The 20,206-nt window shown below is 40.8% G+C and overlaps 2 long non-coding RNA genes across 2 annotated transcripts; both read right to left on the bottom strand.

Moving 5' to 3' along the window:
• Nucleotides 1–391: 391 nt before the first annotated feature.
• Nucleotides 392–6,960, bottom strand: LOC120322756. The gene is made up of 3 exons (XR_005562649.1): nucleotides 6,789–6,960; nucleotides 3,411–3,535; nucleotides 392–603 (listed from the first exon to the last, which is right to left on the bottom strand). It is a non-coding gene; the product is annotated as an uncharacterized LOC120322756 (long non-coding RNA).
• Nucleotides 6,961–15,644: 8,684 nt separating this feature from the next.
• LOC113994231 lies at nucleotides 15,645–19,196 on the bottom strand. The gene is made up of 2 exons (XR_003542979.1): nucleotides 19,144–19,196; nucleotides 15,645–15,902 (listed from the first exon to the last, which is right to left on the bottom strand). It is a non-coding gene; the product is annotated as an uncharacterized LOC113994231 (long non-coding RNA).
• Nucleotides 19,197–20,206: the final 1,010 nt, after the last annotated feature.

Here is a 20,206-nt window from a genome sequence, read left to right on the forward strand (position 1 = left end):
TAATTCAGATCAAATAAAGGAAAGACATCATATTTACTGTAGTGAAAACCAAGTTCAGCCAGTAATAACCATCAGAAAATCATCAATTCCACTCTGCACGGATTATCTTTCTCATTCTCCTCCGTGCCTGTTAAGTTTAGGGTTTGGAGTTCTACTTTTCTTTCAAAATATATACATCACTGAGGTTTCTGATCTCAAATTTCTTGTTATGACTTCAGTTACCAAAAGACACGGAAAGAGAAAAGAAGAGACTGCCAGGAGCAAGGGGTACCTGACAGCCAACCTCTGTGTTTTAACACATCAATTAGGTGAAAACAGACAGAGAAAAAAATCTAATTGCACTAGATATATCATATAGCATTGGTTATACACTCTTCATCCAGCAGCCTGAAGAGGGGCTAGGGCTACAAATCCTAACAGATCCACATGGATAATTTTATTCCTAATGACTGCTCTCCTCTGCTTGTTAATGCAGAACTAGTGGTTACCACTGGGGTTAACCTTCATTAGCTCTGGATGAAATGTAATGTAAAACTCAAAATCAAACGGTTCTGTTCTGGAAAACAGGTTCTTTCCTTCCATTTCTGCCTTGAATCTTCAAAACTGGAAGGGAAAAAAAAAAACAACAAACTAACTTCCTGCTGTTCTATTCTGTAAGAGTGTTCAGAACAATTGATCTCAAAAGTTCGAATACACACAGATACTTTGGAATACTGACATTGTAAATGAATGCTATGAAAGCTTCTTTGCTTCCTCCTTTTCAACTGCCTCTCTTCCTGCCTTTGAGAATGTTACCTTTAATCTTCACAAACAAATCCCTCATTTCTAACCTCAGATGCACTAAGGTCATCTCATGATGAATTTGAGTGATGACAGGTCACTTATTTTGCAGACATCCATGAATCAATGAGTTACAAGTGAAAAAAGTTGCAATAGGTCAGACTAGATAGTTGTAAATGTTCTTCCTATCTGTTAGACATTGGGGGGAAAAAAGCCCCAAACAAATAAAGGCAGGAATATCAGGAATATTTTGAATGGGTATCTGAAGCAAAGATACCTGTATAAATGTCTTTAAACAACAGCTGTGTTTTCTGAAGTGCAGCAAAACTAACAGCTGCAAATAACCTATTAAAACACTTCATTTCAACGTGCACTTCAGTGAAAAAATTAAGAAAGTAAATTCTACAGCATCTTACAGATATTATTAAATTTGAAGCCTATAAATGTCTTGGTGGGCTGATGAAGGCAGCTGTGCAGATATAAACACAAAACCCAGAAATAACATGCCAACCTGCACTGCACAGAGCTCATTTCATCTGCATTCCTTAGACTGTGTGCCAGCCCTTGGACATGACAGCCCACAACACCCAGGGGGGATGTGAACACCCAGTCTGTGACCAAAGGAATATTGGTCACCTAAAGAAGAGTTTATCCCTCATTGCTGATTTCTGATGAGCATAAAAATGAGGGAGGAGGTAAATTGGCTGCCTGTTTCTAATTTAAAATTAGATACTGCATAAGGGTGTAAAAAGGGTTGATTACAGCATTTGATTCCCTGACAATGTGGCTCCAGATATTCTCGTGCATTTTATGGCTCTTTTGGAATCCTGGTACTTTACAACTTTCTTCTAGGAAAGTTTCCCAATTAAAGCAGAAAAAATATAGTTGGCTATATAACACTTTCTAAATGAATGTACAATTTAAATGTTATTGTTTCTTTCAAAATGGGCCTCTCTGGAAAATACAACAGTCATGGTTTTCCAGGGGATTAAGAAAAATATACAGAACGTGGCAGTTGTAGGTAACAAACGATACAACTCTCTGCTTTACATATACAAACTGAGAAGGTTGCAGCAGAATTATGGGCAGTATTTTTAAAAGAACACTCACAGTTAAATCCCTCATATGACATTAAATATTTCTGCTAGTAAATAGCTGTGGAACTATTTATCACAACTCGCATGGCTTGCATATTAATGTTGTAATCACCAGAAATGCAAGGTGTGTCTCAGCAAGCAGAGAACCTGAGACTCAGGTACAAAACTTTAATGCCAAAAAAAACACTCTTTACATGGAGTTTGGTGCTGTCTCCCACCAAAAACACCAAGCCAGCAGCTCTCATTGCCTTCTGCAAGGGCTGCCAGCAGCTGGACAGAACCCAGAAAGAAGTTTTGTTCCTGATGACCAAGGAGTTTTCAGCACAGCATCGAGCAGTTCAGAGCATTTTTCTGTCCAGCAAGAGTTTCAACAGCCTGTGTGTTGTGTGTGAATGCACACATCCCCTCACAGCCTTCTCATGAAGGAAGGGCATCACAGAAACCACAGAAACATCCCAGAGATCCCATCCTGGCTGTAATTAAACCTGCATAACTGCACCAACCTCTCTGACTTACATCACTGAGGCTTATTAAAGCCAAGCCAATAAGACACAGTTATTGCCCTGTCCTTGGTTCAGGTTCTTTGCAAAGGCACTTCCCTGTGACACTGTGCAAACAGACCAGTGACATTCATATTCTTAATGGGGCCATTAGGGATTCCAAATGCCTCGAATAAATAACTAATTGGCAAAGCCCTCATCTTCTCCCTGCAGTTTTTACAGCCTTGCCAGCTGAGTTACCGACACTCTGTGGGGCTCATTTTGTGAATTAATCAGACTCTGGGTATTGTGCAGACAAAAAACACAAAGTCAGACCTCAAGAAATGAATGAGCAAGAGATGTCACGAGTTTCTTAATGGAAAGAAACCAAGGAAGGAAGAAAGAGTGAGGCAGCAACATGGTGAGCCCTGCCTGGACACAGCCGAGCCCAGGTCTGGAACTGGGCATTCTCAGACCAGTTACAGCAGCTTTTTGGTTTGGTTAGGATCTTTCCACAGACAAAAAAAGAATTTTTCTTTCCCTTAGTTCTCCCATTTCATGTTGTTCCCAATGTCATCTTAATTGCTGTGGGGAGAGAATTGATTTTGGAATTGTTATCAGCTTTTCAAAGCATAACACAAGTTCAGGTACCCAGCAGAGGCACCAGGTGAAAACAGACCTTGAGAGAAAAATAAAGGCAACTAAGAGGCTCTTGCATTCCATCACTAGACTGAGTATCCTCATAATAATTTCAAATGTTGAAAATTACAACAGAGATATGCTCAATTTTAGCTTATAGTTGCCTGCCTCATTATTACAAATCTATCCAAAAAACCACAGAACCTCCTTACAAGTTTTTGTTGGAAGTCAGTACAGAAATAAAGTAACCACCAGCCAATGTCAAACTGTAACGAACAGAAAAAGACTAAGTATAGAGATTTTTTCTTTTTAGTACCCAAAACCAGCAAGAAAGAATCATAAAAATCTCAGTATAACTGCTGCATTTTACAACTGGAGTCGCACTGATGTTCCTTGTGCTGTTCTCACACCTTACCTGGTGTGTCCCAGAGGGCAGGCTCAGCTCAGGTGTAACGTTGCCACATGGACTGAAGGCAGTGAGGACTCTTTTTTAAGGCCTCCACAGATGCTTTCACTTACTTCATTATGGGCACAGTCCAACTGCAGAATAATCACCAATTAAATGATTGATACAGAGCAGGGACATCTGTTGTTTTGCAGCTTATAAGAACCTCCCTCTTCTCCTAGGGAACATTTATCTAATTCTTCTCTTCTATATGCATGAACTATGGGAATCAGCAGGATACTTTCCAAAGACACCAATGGGGTTTGAATTAATCCTCATTATTTACAATGAAATTTAGCCTGTCAAATCCCTGCAGTTGTATTTCACATAATATGTAAACTCAATGTGTTATGTGATTAGAAGATTAAGTTCTTATTAGGATATGGAAACACTGAAGGTGTAAATACTGGGACTAATTTAGCAAAGCACTTCAGTTCATGCTTAATGGTAAGCATATGAGTAACCCCATTAGAGCTGGATTTCAAATTAAGTACATTTAAAATATTTTGCTGGAAGCAATACTCCAATCAGTGTCCTAAAACCAGCTGAGACAAATGAATTATTTCTTCATCATAAAAGGGTCAGTGAGACAAAGCAAAAAAAATTATATAATTGGATTTAGAGTAGAAAATAGATATGCTTTCAGGGTGGAAAGCATTATTTGCTTTCACTATTACATTGCCTTTGAGATACCAGTTGTCACTCCAAGTATTTTTATGTCTTGCAGCCTTTATTCCTGCTTTTTTTTTTTTTATTTTAATAAGAATATCCCCCTGCTACTCATCTGTTCTTCTTTATATATTCTCCCCATATTCTTTGCCTGCTATTCCACCCTGCTCTTCCAGAGCACAAGGTGAAAAAAAGGCAATGTAAAATTTGCACTGTGCCAGGCCCTCAGCTCCTAAGCTTTGGTATATAACTTTTCTTTGTTGAAAGCCTCAGGCTCATTATATTTGTCTCCCTTAACTGATTCTGGGCAGTGACAGATTATAGAAGATGGCCCATGGAGTAGCTTTTCCAGTGTACATCCCTACATTTAGATTGCTGTGGCTGCTGTGAGAGTTTTCTCATTTGCACTTTCTGCTCTGAAACTTTATTAAATCTTTCTGAAAGAGGCAAAAAATATATCCCAATAATTCAATCTCAAAATAAATTATAACATTTACTAAATTAAAGAGTATTCAAGAAGGATTGCAAAGATAAGCCAAAACAATAGTAACAGCAGCAGCTAAGTTAGACTTGACTTCACTTTTTTTTTCATTTTAAGCTTGGTGACCTATGTTGGTGGCTAACTTGTAAGACCTAGAATTCAGCTGGCTGAACTTAAGAAGGGTTAAAGAGGTTTTCTTGTATTCCAGAGACTTATTAGATGGATTTCTTGCTTCATGTTTTTCTGCCCTTTCAAATATTACTTAGAAATAATAAATACAGGCTGCCTGTGTGAAACAGATGGCAAAAGTCAGAGATTGCCTCTTCTCCCAGAAAGACTCAGGTGTGGCATCAAATGAAAAACTCCACCAAGGGAGTCACTGAAAGGATTCATAAATACTTTATTAAAAAAACTAAGGCATCGCTGGCATAGCAATATTGCAGTTCACATGCAGATCTTTTCTTTTAAAAAATTGGCACACATACAAACCAGCCAACCCACATCCAGCTTCTCGTGGGTATGACAGAAAATTCAGGCTTCACCTTTCCAGAGGAAAGCAGACTTGCTTTAAGCAGCCCCATGTGCAAGTACTCTGTGGCAATGCATTAAAGTCTACTTGAACAGCAGTGTTACTCCATGTTTCAAAATTTATGAAGCAACACTTGATTTTTTTCAATTTTTCCTTTCCACTTCCCTGCCTTTCTTCCTGTGCAGAATGAAGGAAGCAAATTACCCTGCCGTGGGATCAGTGTATTACCACACATTAGGGCAGGGCTCAGGGTAGAGGGCAGGTTGCAGTTGTGCTGAATTTGAGCCATTACAAGTCGTTTTCTCTCAGTTTTAATGAACAGCTTAATCTCTTCACATCATTATACTGGTGTAAAGGCCTGAACATAAGCAAACAAAAGATAAAGGCACAAAGTGCAATCAAAACTCAGCAGTTTAAAGCAGCCAGCTTGCCTTGTTTTCCAGTGCAATTGATTTTATTGCCTTGTGTACTAACACTAAACCAATGCATCGTTCAGCTGAAAGGGTGAATTTGGGATCTGTTGAGCTCTCAGAATTGTCCCTGGTGCGCTGCAATTACAGAAACACCTGGTTTGAATAATTTCTCTGCACTCTACTGTAAAAATTCAGTGCTCAACAGACCAAAATTTCACCTCAGCCTGCAATATAAATAATGTATGTATAAGGCACTCAGATTTGTACAGGGCTGTGGACTTGTCCCCTGTGCCCCCAGTTACCATATCCTTCGTGGAACAACTTAAAAGGGAAAATGAGATTTGCTAAACCTTTTTCTGGCATTATATGCAATAAGCATTTTTTAAAAAGAGATTAATTTGGAGGTTGGCCAAACCCTATCTGTCCTGGAGCCCAGCCTAGAATTGTCTTCTGGGAACGTGGGAGCTCTCATTCCTGACACAAAGCAACTGAGATGCATCTCAGCCTATCACCTACCATCAAGTGATGGCACTAGCACCAGTTTTGCAGGTGGTTTTCAAAAAATAAAATATTTTTTATATTTCTGCATTGTCTTCTTATTTGTGTGAAGTTCGCTTTTCCGATCCCATTTTATCTGCTGCTAGTTTTTGTGTCTCTCCTCTGTACAACTTCTGTTTGCAGAACACTGTCATCAAACCCCATTCATATGTTAATGCTGAAACGCTCACACAGATGCATGGCACAACAAAGATTTTTAAATGTACCTGCAGTAAACCCACCATTTGGAGTTTACCAAACACTTGGAGATTTGATATTCAGGAAATCAGCCTGCAGACTTACTGGTTTTGAGGTCTTGCACACTGCTGAGAGCAGCACAGAAGATGAGCCTTGTCATGTCACTTCAATGCCCTGAATACAAGGTTATTTCCTTCTGTGCAGGACAAACTGGTGCTGTCAGCACGTTATATAAATGTGCTGATCTGCATATGCAGCTATTTCACCTGTAGCTTCTACCATGCTTAGGTCTATAAACCTCAGGGTGCTCACAGCTCCAAAAAAAAATTGCTTTCCAGTCACCACGAAGTTCTTCAGCCCCTTAGTAAGTATTTTCACGTTTCTAAGGTGACAAAAATATATATCATACACACACCATAACCTAGAAATTGGATCACAGGCTACTGGACCAAGACTAGAAGCTATTAACAGCAGAAATGGGAAAGTTTAGTCATGGTGCTTTACCTCCCCTCTCACCTTACCTCTAAGAATCTGCTCCATGGTCAAGAAAACTTCCTCTTGGCTCTTGGCAAGTGTACAAAGACACTGTGAAGTAGAGCCCAGAAATGGCAGTGGTGCAAACATTGCTTGGCTGAGCTTACTAATTTACTTCTTCAGGAGCACCCATTAATCTGCAAACACTTTCAACTCTTGGGTCCTGTTGAGGGAGAGCAATAACAAAAGGCAACAAATCCCACCTTGTGTATTTGACAGGTAGGTTTCAAAGACCAAAAATTCCACAGTCATGGCAAATCCCTTGTGATTCACGTGGCAGCAGAAATGTATCCATTCATAGCAAATATTTTCCTTTTTAGGAATTCTCATTACAAGGAGAAATTGCCACCTCCTGATTCAGACTTGCTCAGAACAGGGTTCCTTGCTGCACTGTGCAAACTAAAAATCTATTGCTAGTGTTTTCATGAGACATTCACTTTCCAAGCCTTATTGGGTTGCTGCTAGAGGCCAAAGAATTGGTGCATTTTTTGTTTCCTGTTCAGATGAGTGCTAAATCTCCTCTGGCTCAGATGCTCTGCACACATATTATTTCTTACCCTGGCAACATGTTGCTTTGACTTTTCCAAGAACCATTGAAATGCAGCAAAATTATTCTTTTCTAAAGGAACACAAACCACAAACATGACTTGGGAAAATTTATTTCTAAAGTGCACGTAAAAGTAACAAAGTCTTCCTAGAATAAAATCCCACCTCAAGAATAAGCATCACAAGCTGCTTCAAAGAAAGATGCAAGAAAAACAAACAAACAAACAAAAAAACCCCAACAAAACACAGTTATGGAAAATATTTTTTAAATCCTTTCTTATATTCCCCTTTTGGTTGTTACTCAGCTCATGGCATGAGTCTTTGATCACTACTAAATTTCTTTTTAAAACAAATACATCTCTTTCCAAAGGAGTGGGACATTTAAATTAATGTGAACCAACTTCTGTTAGCTATGTCACTTGGGAGCAAGTTGGACATGTTTATTATATGGATGCAAAAAGAATTCCTATTTTTTTGTCTTACAGATTTACCTCCTATGTGCATGTACTGTAAAAGGAGAAATATGGGGGTTTTTTTAATTGTTATTTATTTCATCCTTCACCATTGCTATTAATCTCTTTAATTACCTATTACAGATGGATTTGTTCTGATGATCTAAAGTTGAAAAAAAAAAAATCAGCATTCCCTAGAATTTTCTCATATTTAATTCCTTTTTACTTCATTTAAAATTTTTTACTTCTACTAAAATTCCTTAAAGAGCCCCTTTCTCCTCTAAGGCAGTAAGAGAACAAGCCTACAATTTGCAGTTCCTTGTGTAATAGCTCCTGTTGGAGAAATACATCTGGGGCTGAATTCTTAACTGTTGTGATTTCATGGATTAAAAATTACTCTAAGCATTTGGTTTTCTAAAAAAAATGTGACTGGGGACAGAGAGGTAAAAGCAAATTGACATTAGTATGTAAATTGACATTTAGCTTGGGTGGAAGTTAATGAGCTCCATCCTGTCAAAGCCTGAAATTGCCTGTGAGCTTTCCTAGAAGACGCTTCGACAAACGAATATGAACAATTTTGCAAGGAAAAAAAACAAACAAACAAACAAACCCAAGCTTCTGAAAGCTCAATTAAAACTTTTCTCCGGGCTCTGAGCATTGCTAAACATGAATGGAAATTTACTGCAACTGCTGCTGAGCTGGGTGGTGTGGAGGGTACAAATACACTAACCCTTTGCACCTCTAAGCAAAGCAAGAAGTGTGGCTGTTGCAGGGCTGCAGGAGCCAACTGAATGGAAGACTGGACCATCTCTTTGACATGTGTTCATTCAGGTAGTAACACACCTATTTCCAGCCTAGAAAATGAGCCCCAGCATCAAGACAAAAAAAAGGTCACAGTTGAACAGCTCTGTCCTGCTCAGAGGAAGAACTGTGTGTTGCACGTTGAGTACCAGGTGTTCTATTATATTTGATCTTGGGTGACAAATGCTCTGCAGTTGTATCTGCTGCAAAAACGCCTCCTGACAGAGGAATGGACAAGAGATACAATCTTTAGAGTAATAGCATTAAAGAGAGTGATTGCAGCCCAAGTCCTCCTCAATCTCTTTAGCAACACTTTGAAAGAACTATGCAATTCTGAAAGTCTCATTATTCAGCATAGCAGCGTGGTGGAAAAGGTCTTGAATGCCCTGGAGAACTGAATGGCCTGGAATGCCCCGGTGGGAAGGCTGTTGGTACTTGAACTTTTGCACCCAAGCTTCCCTCACTCACTATTATTTGAACCCTTGCAAAAGGTTGATTTCCTAAATACAGGATTCTCTGCAATGTTAATAAGAGATGCTATGATCTGACAGGACTGTCATGAGGGGATTGCTAACTATGCCTTTGAAATAGGTCCCTGAAAATGAAATGGCAACACTCTTCAGCTTCATACATACATTTAATATCATATATAGCGACTTTATCACATCCACAAAAATACACATATTTTAATCCTACAGAAGAACAACCAGGAGCAAGGTCATACAGAGGCTCTCCAGAGACCTTCATGGATTTCCACCACAGGCTGTCACAGAGCTGTTATTAACCTCACCATTAGCAAAGGGAAGGATTCCAGATCCAACATGCAAACAGCAGCTTTTGAATCCATACGATGCTGACACCTTTTTAGAAATGGAGTTTCTAAAGCCCAGCTTCTCACTCAGCAGAAGCCTTGTAGTTGTAAAAGAATGGGAAAGATGCTTTTAAGAGAGGAGCAACACTTTGTGACAACCTTCTCAAGCTCAAAAACGCACATGCTGGGAGCTGACAAGTCCCCTTCTTTTTCCTCTGATGGAGAACAAGCACGTCTCGTTCTATTCCCTTTTCAGTATCGTTCCTTTTAAAGTGACAAATGAATAAATAAACAACATCTGGGTTGCAGAGCAGCCATCTGGGAAAGCCTTGGAAGTGAAGTGTAGAAGAGCCCCCAGAGAACGCTCGAGAGACAGAGAATGGAAAGTACCTGCAGGTGCACTCACCAAAACAAGGGGCTCCTGCTTCCCTACGTGGGTCTAGTGAGGAGTCTGTCACTCACTCGCCCCAGAGCCAAGCTGGACTGACAGTCACCCTTCACTGGTGCTGACAGACAGACATGGGCACGGGATGGATGAGTCTCCAGGAGTCTGACAGGTGAAAAACACACCATCCCCCTGCTAGACGTCCTCTGCCTGTTATTTCTGAATGGGGCTCTGCTTTAGACACGCGTTAAAGACTTTTATCCCAGAGCTTTGAATAACAATTCATTATGTGGTTTGTTACAGCTGAAATGCAGTTCCATGGTCAGAGTGATTCAATGCTGACCTTGCCTTTTCCCTCCCCATCTGCAAGCTTGCCATGCTCCCCCTCCTGTGCTGGCACCAGCTCAGTTTATTGGGCCCCTCAGGCAGCTTAATCAGGAGGCTGATTACGCTGAATATTAATAATTCCTTCTTTGGGGCCAGATCAGTGTCCTGGACTGCTGATTGCTTGGCTGCACAAAAACTAGCTCTAGATGGTGGTTCAGGCTCGCTCCACCCTTCTTACCAGCACTGCAGGCTTAGATTGTTCAGACTTCTTTGGGAAGCACATGGATGAGGGTGATGTTCATAACAAAAGCTTCTGGAGTCTCCCTCCCTTTCTGACTCTTTGCTTTGTGTTACAACTGCAGCAAGATTATTTTTTTCTGCCTTTGCTTCAATCTCTGTCTTGCAAGATTCGCAACTGAATTAAATTGTTAATCAAGTATGGAGAAGGAGATGAAAGAGAACCTTAATATGCAAGGGACCAGAACAATTACCTAAATAAAGTTCTTTTTAAATCACGAGTTATCTGATTACTTTATTAGATCATCAATTCACAAATATTTTTAACAGAAATTGAGGCGGGTCTAACATTTTCCACCGTGGTTTCTTCTAAAGTGAAACTATGACATGTCACAGATACTGTTAATCTTATCTTTTAAACATCACTCAATTGTGTATAATTTGGAAAGTAATAAGGTAAGGCCTATGCAGGCAATAACTCTCTGAAGGATAAGACCAAATTTCAAGGGAGGCAACAATTAAGTTTTGCAGTCCTGCAGTATTTGTCTGAACAGGTTTGTAATATTTTACAGCTTAGGCAGGAATCAAAGAAAGAAAACAATACAGCAAGTCTCACTTGGAGATGATGACATTTTCTCACAAATCCGATGGCAGTAAATAAGCTTCCATGACTTATTATTCATGTACCAAGGGTTCAGCATTGTAGCCTGATGGAAAACCAGAACAAGGAAGAGAAACATATTGCTCCCAGTTTTGTTGCAGGTTTTTCCCTTGTTTATCAAGTTGTGCACTCTGATTCCATAGCTCTTATATATATATATATATATATATATATATATATATTTTAATATATATGTATAATACGTATCTAATATGTTATATATAATTATATAATATACAGAGGCACACCAGCTAGATTACAGATCTCACTTCCTTGTCCACCTGACTGCATTGTAGATCAAAATGCTGCCAAACTTTTAACAGGTGTCTGTCAGAACACATGAAAATTAAAGCAGAGGCACTTATAAATTCAAAAGCTGGTAATATTATTATCAAGAGTTGGAACAGACAGAATTTACAGTCTTTTGCTCATGGGCATAAAGCACAGATTGTGCCATTGCTATTAGGTATAACCTTGACTAATCCAGCATAGCACAACCCGTTCCTCCCTCCCCTTTTTGCCAGCCCGTGGCCAAAGAACTCCCTGAGCTTTTATGTGCCTCTTCCACAGAAGGATCAGTGGTTTCTCTCCACTCAGATTGTAAGCTCGGTTCTTGCTGTCCAAAAATCAGGTTACACTGTCACATGAAGGCTGCACCACGTATGTAGAAAAAACCACCCTGTTGGACTTATTCTTGTGCCTCTTGCATCTTCTGAGTCAAAAAAGAGTTTAATACTCAAAAGACTGGTCAGCAAGTCACGTTCAGTGAGAGCCTGTGCTCAGCTGGAAGTGGTGCATCAGCTCAGTCCTGAGCTACCTGTTAGTTTATGTGCACAAACTTAAAAGCTGGGCCAGAATCCAACCCTTTCCAAGCACATTTGCAGTTAGTTACAGTCTGCCTGCACTGTTGTCCACGCTGTACACAGCCTGAAATACTCCCGTTATGATTTAATCTAAACCAATTGGGTTTATAATTTATTGTTATATCTGGCTTGCAGGAAAAGAGCACGAAGTGAAATGAAACCACTAACAAGCAAGTATCTCTTCCAACATCACTTCATGGTCTCTTAAACACTTCAACACTTCTAACTTGGAGAATGGCTGCCTACATTTCAGCATGCCCATCTATTATTAAGTCTAACTATCAACATGAATTCAATTATGTCAATCAGATTTTGGGTGATATGTAGACTGGCATTAAAAGACAGCAAACACATTTTTTTGTAATTTCAGTTACAGGTTGATGGGAACACAGTCCACGAGTTAGAATGAGATCTTTGGCACATTATTTTTACTGCTCCTGAGAAAATAAAAGCTTTGTAATTTATTGGAAACTGAAAAGCCGCCTTTATTTAGTTTAGCTGTGCCTCAGAGTCTCCTGATCACTGTCAGCAAGTGCTCAAAAGTTAAAAGGGAGGAAATATTGTGAAATGCCACTAGAAGGTAGTGCAGTCTAAGATTGAATACAAGGACTCTTGGGCTCAATTCCAGCCTCTAGAAATTTGCTGGGGATGAAATTCATTTATGTGCAGGCAGCTGTCATGAGGTTACACACCTTTTATGTTTCCACATAAATGAAAAAAAAAAAATGTTAAATGATGCATTGGGCGACTGCACTGGATATGGAGGGTAAAACTCTGCCTGGGGCATCAACAGCACATTCCTCTGCCCCCTTCCCCATCTACAGGCATCACATCAAGATAACCCAACACTTCTGTGAGACACAAAATCACCTGGAGACCACTGAAGGGCATCAGTGAGTGTGCAACCCAGAGTAATGTAATGACACCAAGGAAAAGATATTCGAGGAAAAATCGTCTTAAGGTCTGTGTGACGATGGAACAGACTCCAGGAGAAAACAGTGGGACGTCTCCATCAACACTTAATTAGCAGGACAAAGCAGCAGAAATATAAAGATCACTAGGAATAATGCTTCCTGCAGAAGGGAATAAATAATTTAATTCAATTTCTTCTTCCCCCTGTGCTCAGTTGTGTTTGACAGAGCTGGTGGCCCCGGCTTTGAGATATTTCTCGCTATGCCTGGAGGGAGGGATAGGTCTGGAATGCTCCTTCCAATTAACTGTGACTTTCCAGGAGCAATCAGTGGGCAAAGCTCTGCTGCTTCTGCTGAAGCCTGAGGGGACAAACTGCTCCTTGCCAGGCAGGAATCCGGGCAGAGGGAGCAGCCACACTCCGGGCCTGCAGCAGGGCACGGGCTCCAGGAGCAGGGAACAGCCACAGGGAGAACAAGCTCTGGGGAGCAGGAGGTCTGCACAGCCCACCCTGAGGAAAGAAGGAGGAAGCACTTCACTCCATAAAGCCCAGCTGTAGGTTTCTAGGAACATCTGCATATTCATAGCAGCTCTTTAAAGACAACATGATAAAGCAAATAGTTTTAAATATTAGTAATCCGTGCACTTGGTGATAACTAGGAGAGGAGCCCGAGAAGTCTCTTCCAAAATACCAGATGTCCTTGCAATTTCCTCAAATATTTAAACTTTTTTTCTAATGGTTTACCTTATCAATCTTGTCTCACAGAGCAGAGAAAATGCATTTTTCAAAGATTATTGACGTGCTGTAGAATTGAAAATCTAAAGGGGATGCTGTCAAATTCCTATGGTTAGAAATAAATGGGGTAATCTTCATAGTCCTGAAGTCACTAAAACAGATGTGATACTTTTATCTGTGGCCACATATATACATACAGTTTATCAGTGCAATTACAGGTAGGAAAGATTATATTTATCTTTGCTTTCCTGTGAAATGGGAACAAAAAGGAAAGTATTTGTTTTCTAAGAGGCTTGAATTGAGTGGAAATTGAAGACCTACCCGTTGTGATAAATAAACTGGGTTTTTTTGCTCTGAACTATCAAGAGAGAAATTGCAAACAACAGCTACAAATTATATCACTAAACCATACAAATCAAATGGATCTAAACCTACCTAGGTTTGGGTTTTTTAATTCAGACAATCAAAACATTTTTTTTCTAGTGCTTAATAAAGAGCACAGCCAGTATTCTGGTAACACCAGTGGCTTAACAACTCTGTGCCAAGTCAAGAACAAAACTTGTCCCTCACCAGCCAGCACCACCTTTGATATTATGAGCTTGTTTTAGCCACTATCTTGAGAGCACTTCTCATTCCAGAAGAGTCACCTGTCAGTGTAACATACCCACCTCCACAGCCAAACAGGCAACATCATGTTCTCTTCTTTTAGAGGCCAGCATAAAACCTGCTGACAGCTGTTAGGGAAAGTGTTGCATTCCCAGATCATTACACATCAAAATATTTGATGCTAGGGTCTGCTTCCCTTAAGTACAGGGCTCTTCTTCCATGAGAAGAGCCTGCAGGACTTGTGCTTTGCACTGACCAGCATCTCCTTTGCCCTAACATGTCTGTGCTCCTCATTATGATCTTTCTCTGTGTTGTTTTCAAAGGTTCCATGATCTGCATTTCTTCCTCTCATCCAGGTGGATATGTGCATGGAGAGCTTACATGGGAGAAACCACAGCATTGAGGCCCTGAGAGATTCACTTTCCTGATAATGGTAACAAAATCAGAGAGCTCAGAGGGAAATGAGAAAGACAAATTATTCTTTGTGAGTGCTGGATGGAATAGCAATCTTGCAGTGTCTTCATGTAGGACTGCCATTTGTGCAATCAAACAGATCCAGCAGGCTCTTTGGTTAATTCCATAAAGTATTAATGGCAATTTTCAAATGAAGGCTGTTCATCAGCTCTTGCAAATGTGTATTTATCCATGCCAAAACAAGTACCATTACTGTGTGCTTAAACCCAGCAAAACCAACACTGGGTTTTACAACTGTCTTCACCAAATAACAAAAGCTCACAAGCCTTCCAAAAAAAACCACGTGAAAGTTAAATTCCCCCAAGGACCTTTGTAAAAAATAGTGACAAATACTAGATGTCTTCATTGGAAATATTTTAGCAGGGATACTGATACCAGAAATCCTGGTATCTGTAGGGCACACATTTCCCCACCATTCATAGGTAACAGAGCAGCTGCTCAACCTGATCAGTCACTTCTCAAATTTTTGGGAATCTGCTCATCACACAAGCAATGCCCATATGTTTTTAGACATCCTTTCAACTTGCCAGGCACTGATAATGTAGGAAATTCCTGTGGTCTATGAGTTTCCACTGTGTTTCCAATCACTCTGACTGAGGACTGATGCAAAACTCAAAATCTTGATAGTGACAAAGAAGGATTTATGCAGAAAGGGATTGTTCCACTTCCCAGGAATGCTCTTTGTGAAGGTGGCAGCACAGAGGTGTGTTCATGGCATCACTTTTAAGTGTCAGAAGTTGACACTGCTGAGGAATTTTGCTTCTCCCCAGGTGCATTAGTCATCTCCTGGATATTCCAGACTTGTTTGCCCCCTGAGCGCACTTGGGGGAAATATGACTGATGGCAACAAAACTTCTTGAAGAAATGTGTTATTGCCAGCAGGTAATAACAGAGTTACCTACCTCCCTACAGGCATTTCCTCTATATATCAGGATGTTTGTTACGAGCAACTGACTTCTCTAGAGGGGCCTAAATTCTTTCCCTGCTCCTGGCAGATGTTCTGCCGTGCCAAGAAAACTCAGTTTGACACACACGCTGGTAGATGTCATTTTACAGACTCGCACAACAGTGGTCAGAAGGGACCTCTGGAGATCTTCTACTGCTCAAAGCAGGGTTGAGCAGAGTGGGTTGCTCAGGACGTTGTCCAGCCTCTGGCAGGAGTCGCTTGCTCTTTGATCTGAGGTTTAGCTCGTTGTTCTGTTTCTCCACACAGAATCTCTGCCAGGAAACCTTTACGGTGAGATGGCTTCACAGTTTCCTAGTGCTGATCCAGCATCAGGTTGTGCATCTGCCCTGTGGGGAATAAGTGAAAAGAAAGCCCTGAATATGCACAGAAGTTGAGAATGGGAGAAGCTGATAAAGCTTGAATGAGTGAGCCATTTTGGTGGTCTGTGCTGACAGTATGCACTGGAAGATGCCCAGCGGGATCACCTGGGAAGAATTGATTTTATTGATCACTGGAGGGCTAACCACGACTCCATAAAACCTTTTCCCCTTCTACAGGAGTTATGTGCTGTTCAGGTAGGGGAATCTGCACACCATTGGTTTTATATTCCTCACTCCAGCTGACTACATCAGTTCCCACTGCACAAATTTCTGGCATATCACTCACTCTCCCTCTGACCTGATACTTTAAGATTTCATTTGGTTTCTTATCATCATGTTTAATTCCATGCTGTCAAATTTGTTTATCTTAGTTGCCAGGGATTTCTATGTCAGTAGCTTCACTGCACCCTTCAGTTTGGGATGTGCAGTTTGGAAAGTGATTTTTGTGTGTGTATTAATTTAACTTCATCCCAAACCTGTTATAGGATACATATTTTAAAGGGATAGAAGACTTCACACTGAAAATTAGTTGCTGCAACTCTAAAATGATAATCAAAATGATAATCAAAATATTTAAAATTCAAACAGCTGAAGCAAGAGAATTCTTAAAATTTTCATTTCAGTAAAGAAAATTTATTCAAAGTAGGTTTATATCTATATTATCTACTTTAATTTTATAGCTTCATACATGCACACAAATGTTTTATGAAGAAAGTGTCCATCTAGTACACTCTCATATTTCTGGGCCGAATTATCAGCTGGAGCTGAGGGAAACTCCTTTAACTTCAGAGTTTAAAAGAGGAGTTCAGTGGAGACACTAATTTGCAGATTTGAGAGTGGAGCAGGAGACCACCCATCAGCCCACACCCAGCAACAGAGCTGCAGTGGATTACACGTTGCTGCAGGCTCTGACTTGCACTAATTACACTGTGATGCCTGGACCAGGTCAGATCAAAGGCCCCCTGAGCCTGGCATTTTGTCTCCAGCAGGGAATGCCTAAGGAAGTCCATGAGAATAAAGCACATACCTCGTGGTACTGATCTCAGCCTTCAGGGCCCTGCAGCTCAGGCAGTTCCGAGGCCAGAGGTGGTGTCTTTGGTTTGAACAGACACAGATGGAATCTTTTTTTTCCATGATTTTTCCTCATTCATTGATAACACTTTACATTTCCTGGATAACTTCCAGACCGTTGCCAAATCTACCTGACACTGAGCAAACTTCCAAAGTATCCTCTGGGATGGATACTCTGATTTAACAGGTTGGTAAGTGGAGGCACAACCAGAAAGAAAGCTTGAATTTCAGAACCGTGATCACCTGAAAATCCTACTGTTCACAAACAGATGCAAACCAAACCAAACCAAACCACAAAAAGTGGGCAGAATTCAGGTTTCACTTCCTTTCACGCCGTGTGCTGAGGCTGACAGAGAGTTAAAGCTTCCAGCTAATAACAACCAAGCCTGGTCATGACAAAAAATCTATTTTTCAACTTACAGGTGTCATTTAAAACCAAACATAATGCTTGCTAGAGGGAGACTTTTGGATCCTTGCTGGATGTTGCTTATATTTCTACAGTTGAAGGATCAAACTCATCCTAAAGTGGGGGTCTGTACCTCTAGTCTTGTTGAATATGTTTCACATTGATATCAAATTGTATTTGAGCACAGACACTTGAAATTGATATGCCTTATTTATGGTTAAAGCGCTTTTTCAACTGGCAGCCTTCATAAACAGTGTATTAACATTAATTTCTAAACTTAATTCTAGATTAGTTAAGCTGCATCAACAAATCTGGCATTAATGGTAGCAGATCTATGAAATACATGCGTTGCATATTTGATAATGTTGATATAATATCTGGAAATTAAAGAAAATGAGTTAAGCTGTGACTGCATACAGAAGTAGGCCATATCCTGTATATTTTTAACTCATTTTCCACTAATTAGAGCAGAGGGTATGCTTAGTTAGGCATATAATTAAGCAATAAAACCCTAGTGATTCAGTAAGCACTACTGGTATTTTGCTAATTAACGACTTCATGAAGTCTAATAGTAGCTCTCTTATCACTTCAATCAATGAGTTATTGATCTTACAACAATCTGGACATATCTGAAGAAGTAACTGTCAGGAACCACACTCACATAACCTCGTTTAAAACAGAATCTAATCACTGTTTTTCTGCAAGAGAAAATGAGCTTTCTTATATCTAGCATTTTCAGCCATATATAGCAGTGTATAATTCTGACACAGTTAAGTTACTTAAAAGTGGCATTAACACAGACAACCTGCAAAAGTAAAAAGAAAGAATAATAAACTTATTCTTGTTGAAATCCTTACTTTCAAAGAGTACATAGATTTGAAGGGCCTATTATACCAAGCAGAGTCTCAGGTTACCAATAAAAATGATTACATACTATGCATGATTAAGTTGAGTGAGTTTGGGTTTTTAATTCTCTTTCTGCATGCAGACTGTCTTTTAGGTACTGTGCAGTTTCTTGGGAGTGTATATTCATAAAAGCTGTCCAAGAAAATGCCCATGGAATGGGAATACACAGCAAATCTCTCCCTCAGTGCTACCACAGCTCCAAACCCCTCCTGTACCTCAAGAAAATGGACAGTGAGCATTACAAGTTTTGCTGACAGCCAGACCAAAATTAACAATGACAATACAATTTCCTTTACAATTACTCCAGTAGCAGAAATAAATACAGGTCAGGCGTCTCTCAGGATGAGATTGATGCACTTGCTTTTGAACAATAATTTAGTTTCAGTTAATGAAGCCAGTAATATTTAAAGAGTACCCTTCTTTGCTACATTAAGTGGTGCAAAAGTCTAATGCATGATTAATTTTTTAAAATTATAATGGTTCCAGAATATTTCATCACTGAATGATTCATTGGACAATGCCAGACTTAAATATCTGGCAAAGATTTCTTTTTATAAAGTACACTCTCCTAAACCCTGAACGTACCAGGCCAAAATTGACCATTATTTTTTTTTTCAGTTCCAGAGTCACTGGTCATTAAATATCAATCTCCACCCCAGAGTAACCAGAGTGCATGGCCTTAGGCACTGAAGCAAAAGAAGAGGTCCTTGTGATTTTTTTCAAGACCAAGCAGGCTCCAAGGTTGGTAGGAAAGCAAAGACAGTCTCAGTCATCAACTCCTGCCAGCCTTGGCAATGAAAACCCCGTGTTGTCCAACACACTCACCTCCCTGCTGGCTTTGCCACAACTCAGGGCTGCGGAGTTTTCAGAGCAGCGATGCCAGTGCCACAGAATCATAGAATCATAGAATCATAGAATCATAGAATCATAGAATCATAGAATCATAGAATCACAGAATCAGCTGGGTTGGAAGGGACCTCTGAGATCATCAAGTCCAACCCTTGATCCAACCCCGCTGTGGTTCCCAGCTCATGGCACTGATGCCACATCCAGTCTCTTCTTAAAAACCTCCAGGGATGGAGAATCCACACTTCCCTGGGCAGCCCACTCCAATGTCTGATCACCCTCTCTGGAAAAAAATTCTTTCTAATATCCAACCTAAACCTCCCTGACACAGCTGAAGACCCAGCCCTCTTGTCTTGCTGATGGTTGCCTGGGAAAAGAGACCAACCCCCCCCCGGCTCCCCCCTCCTGTCAGGGAGTTGCAGAGAGTGAGGAGGTCTCCCCTGAGCCTCCTCTTCTCCAGGCTGAGCCCCCCCAGCTCCCTCAGCCTCTCCTCACAGCACTTGTGCTCCAGTCCCTTCCCCAGCCTTGTTGCTCTCCTCTGGACCTGCTCCAGCCCCTCCATGTCCTTCCTGAGCTGAGGGCCCAGAACTGGACACAGCACTCCAGGGGTGGCCTCACCAGTGCTGAGTCCAGGGGAAGAGTCACTTCCTTGGACCTGTTGGCCACACTGTTCCTGAGCCAGGCCAGGATCCATTGGCCTTCTTGGCCCCCTGGGCACACTCTGGCTCCTGTTCAGCTTCCTGTCAATCCAAACTCCCAGGTCCCTTCCTGCCTGGCTGCTCTCCAGCCACTCTGGCCCAGCCTGTAGCGCTGCAGGGGGTTGTTGTGGCCAAAGTGCAGGACCCGGCACCTGCACCATGTGCAAGTGCAGCACATCAGGGCTGGATTGCAAAACCTACAACCCCTTTGCCCCAGGGAACCCCTCCACACTTCCACGAGAGCAGGTCCTCCCTCCTGCCTCGGTTTAATTTTAAATCTTTGCTTCTGCATTCTCCCCAGGCAGCCCAGCTCAAGTCTTCATCTTCCCATGCACACAGCCTCA

The sequence above is a fragment of the Pipra filicauda genome, unplaced genomic scaffold (genome assembly GCF_003945595.2).
Source record: "Pipra filicauda isolate LSUMZ 115617 unplaced genomic scaffold, ASM394559v2 scaffold14_size4853619_pilon, whole genome shotgun sequence".
Taxonomy (NCBI): domain Eukaryota; kingdom Metazoa; phylum Chordata; class Aves; order Passeriformes; family Pipridae; genus Pipra; species Pipra filicauda.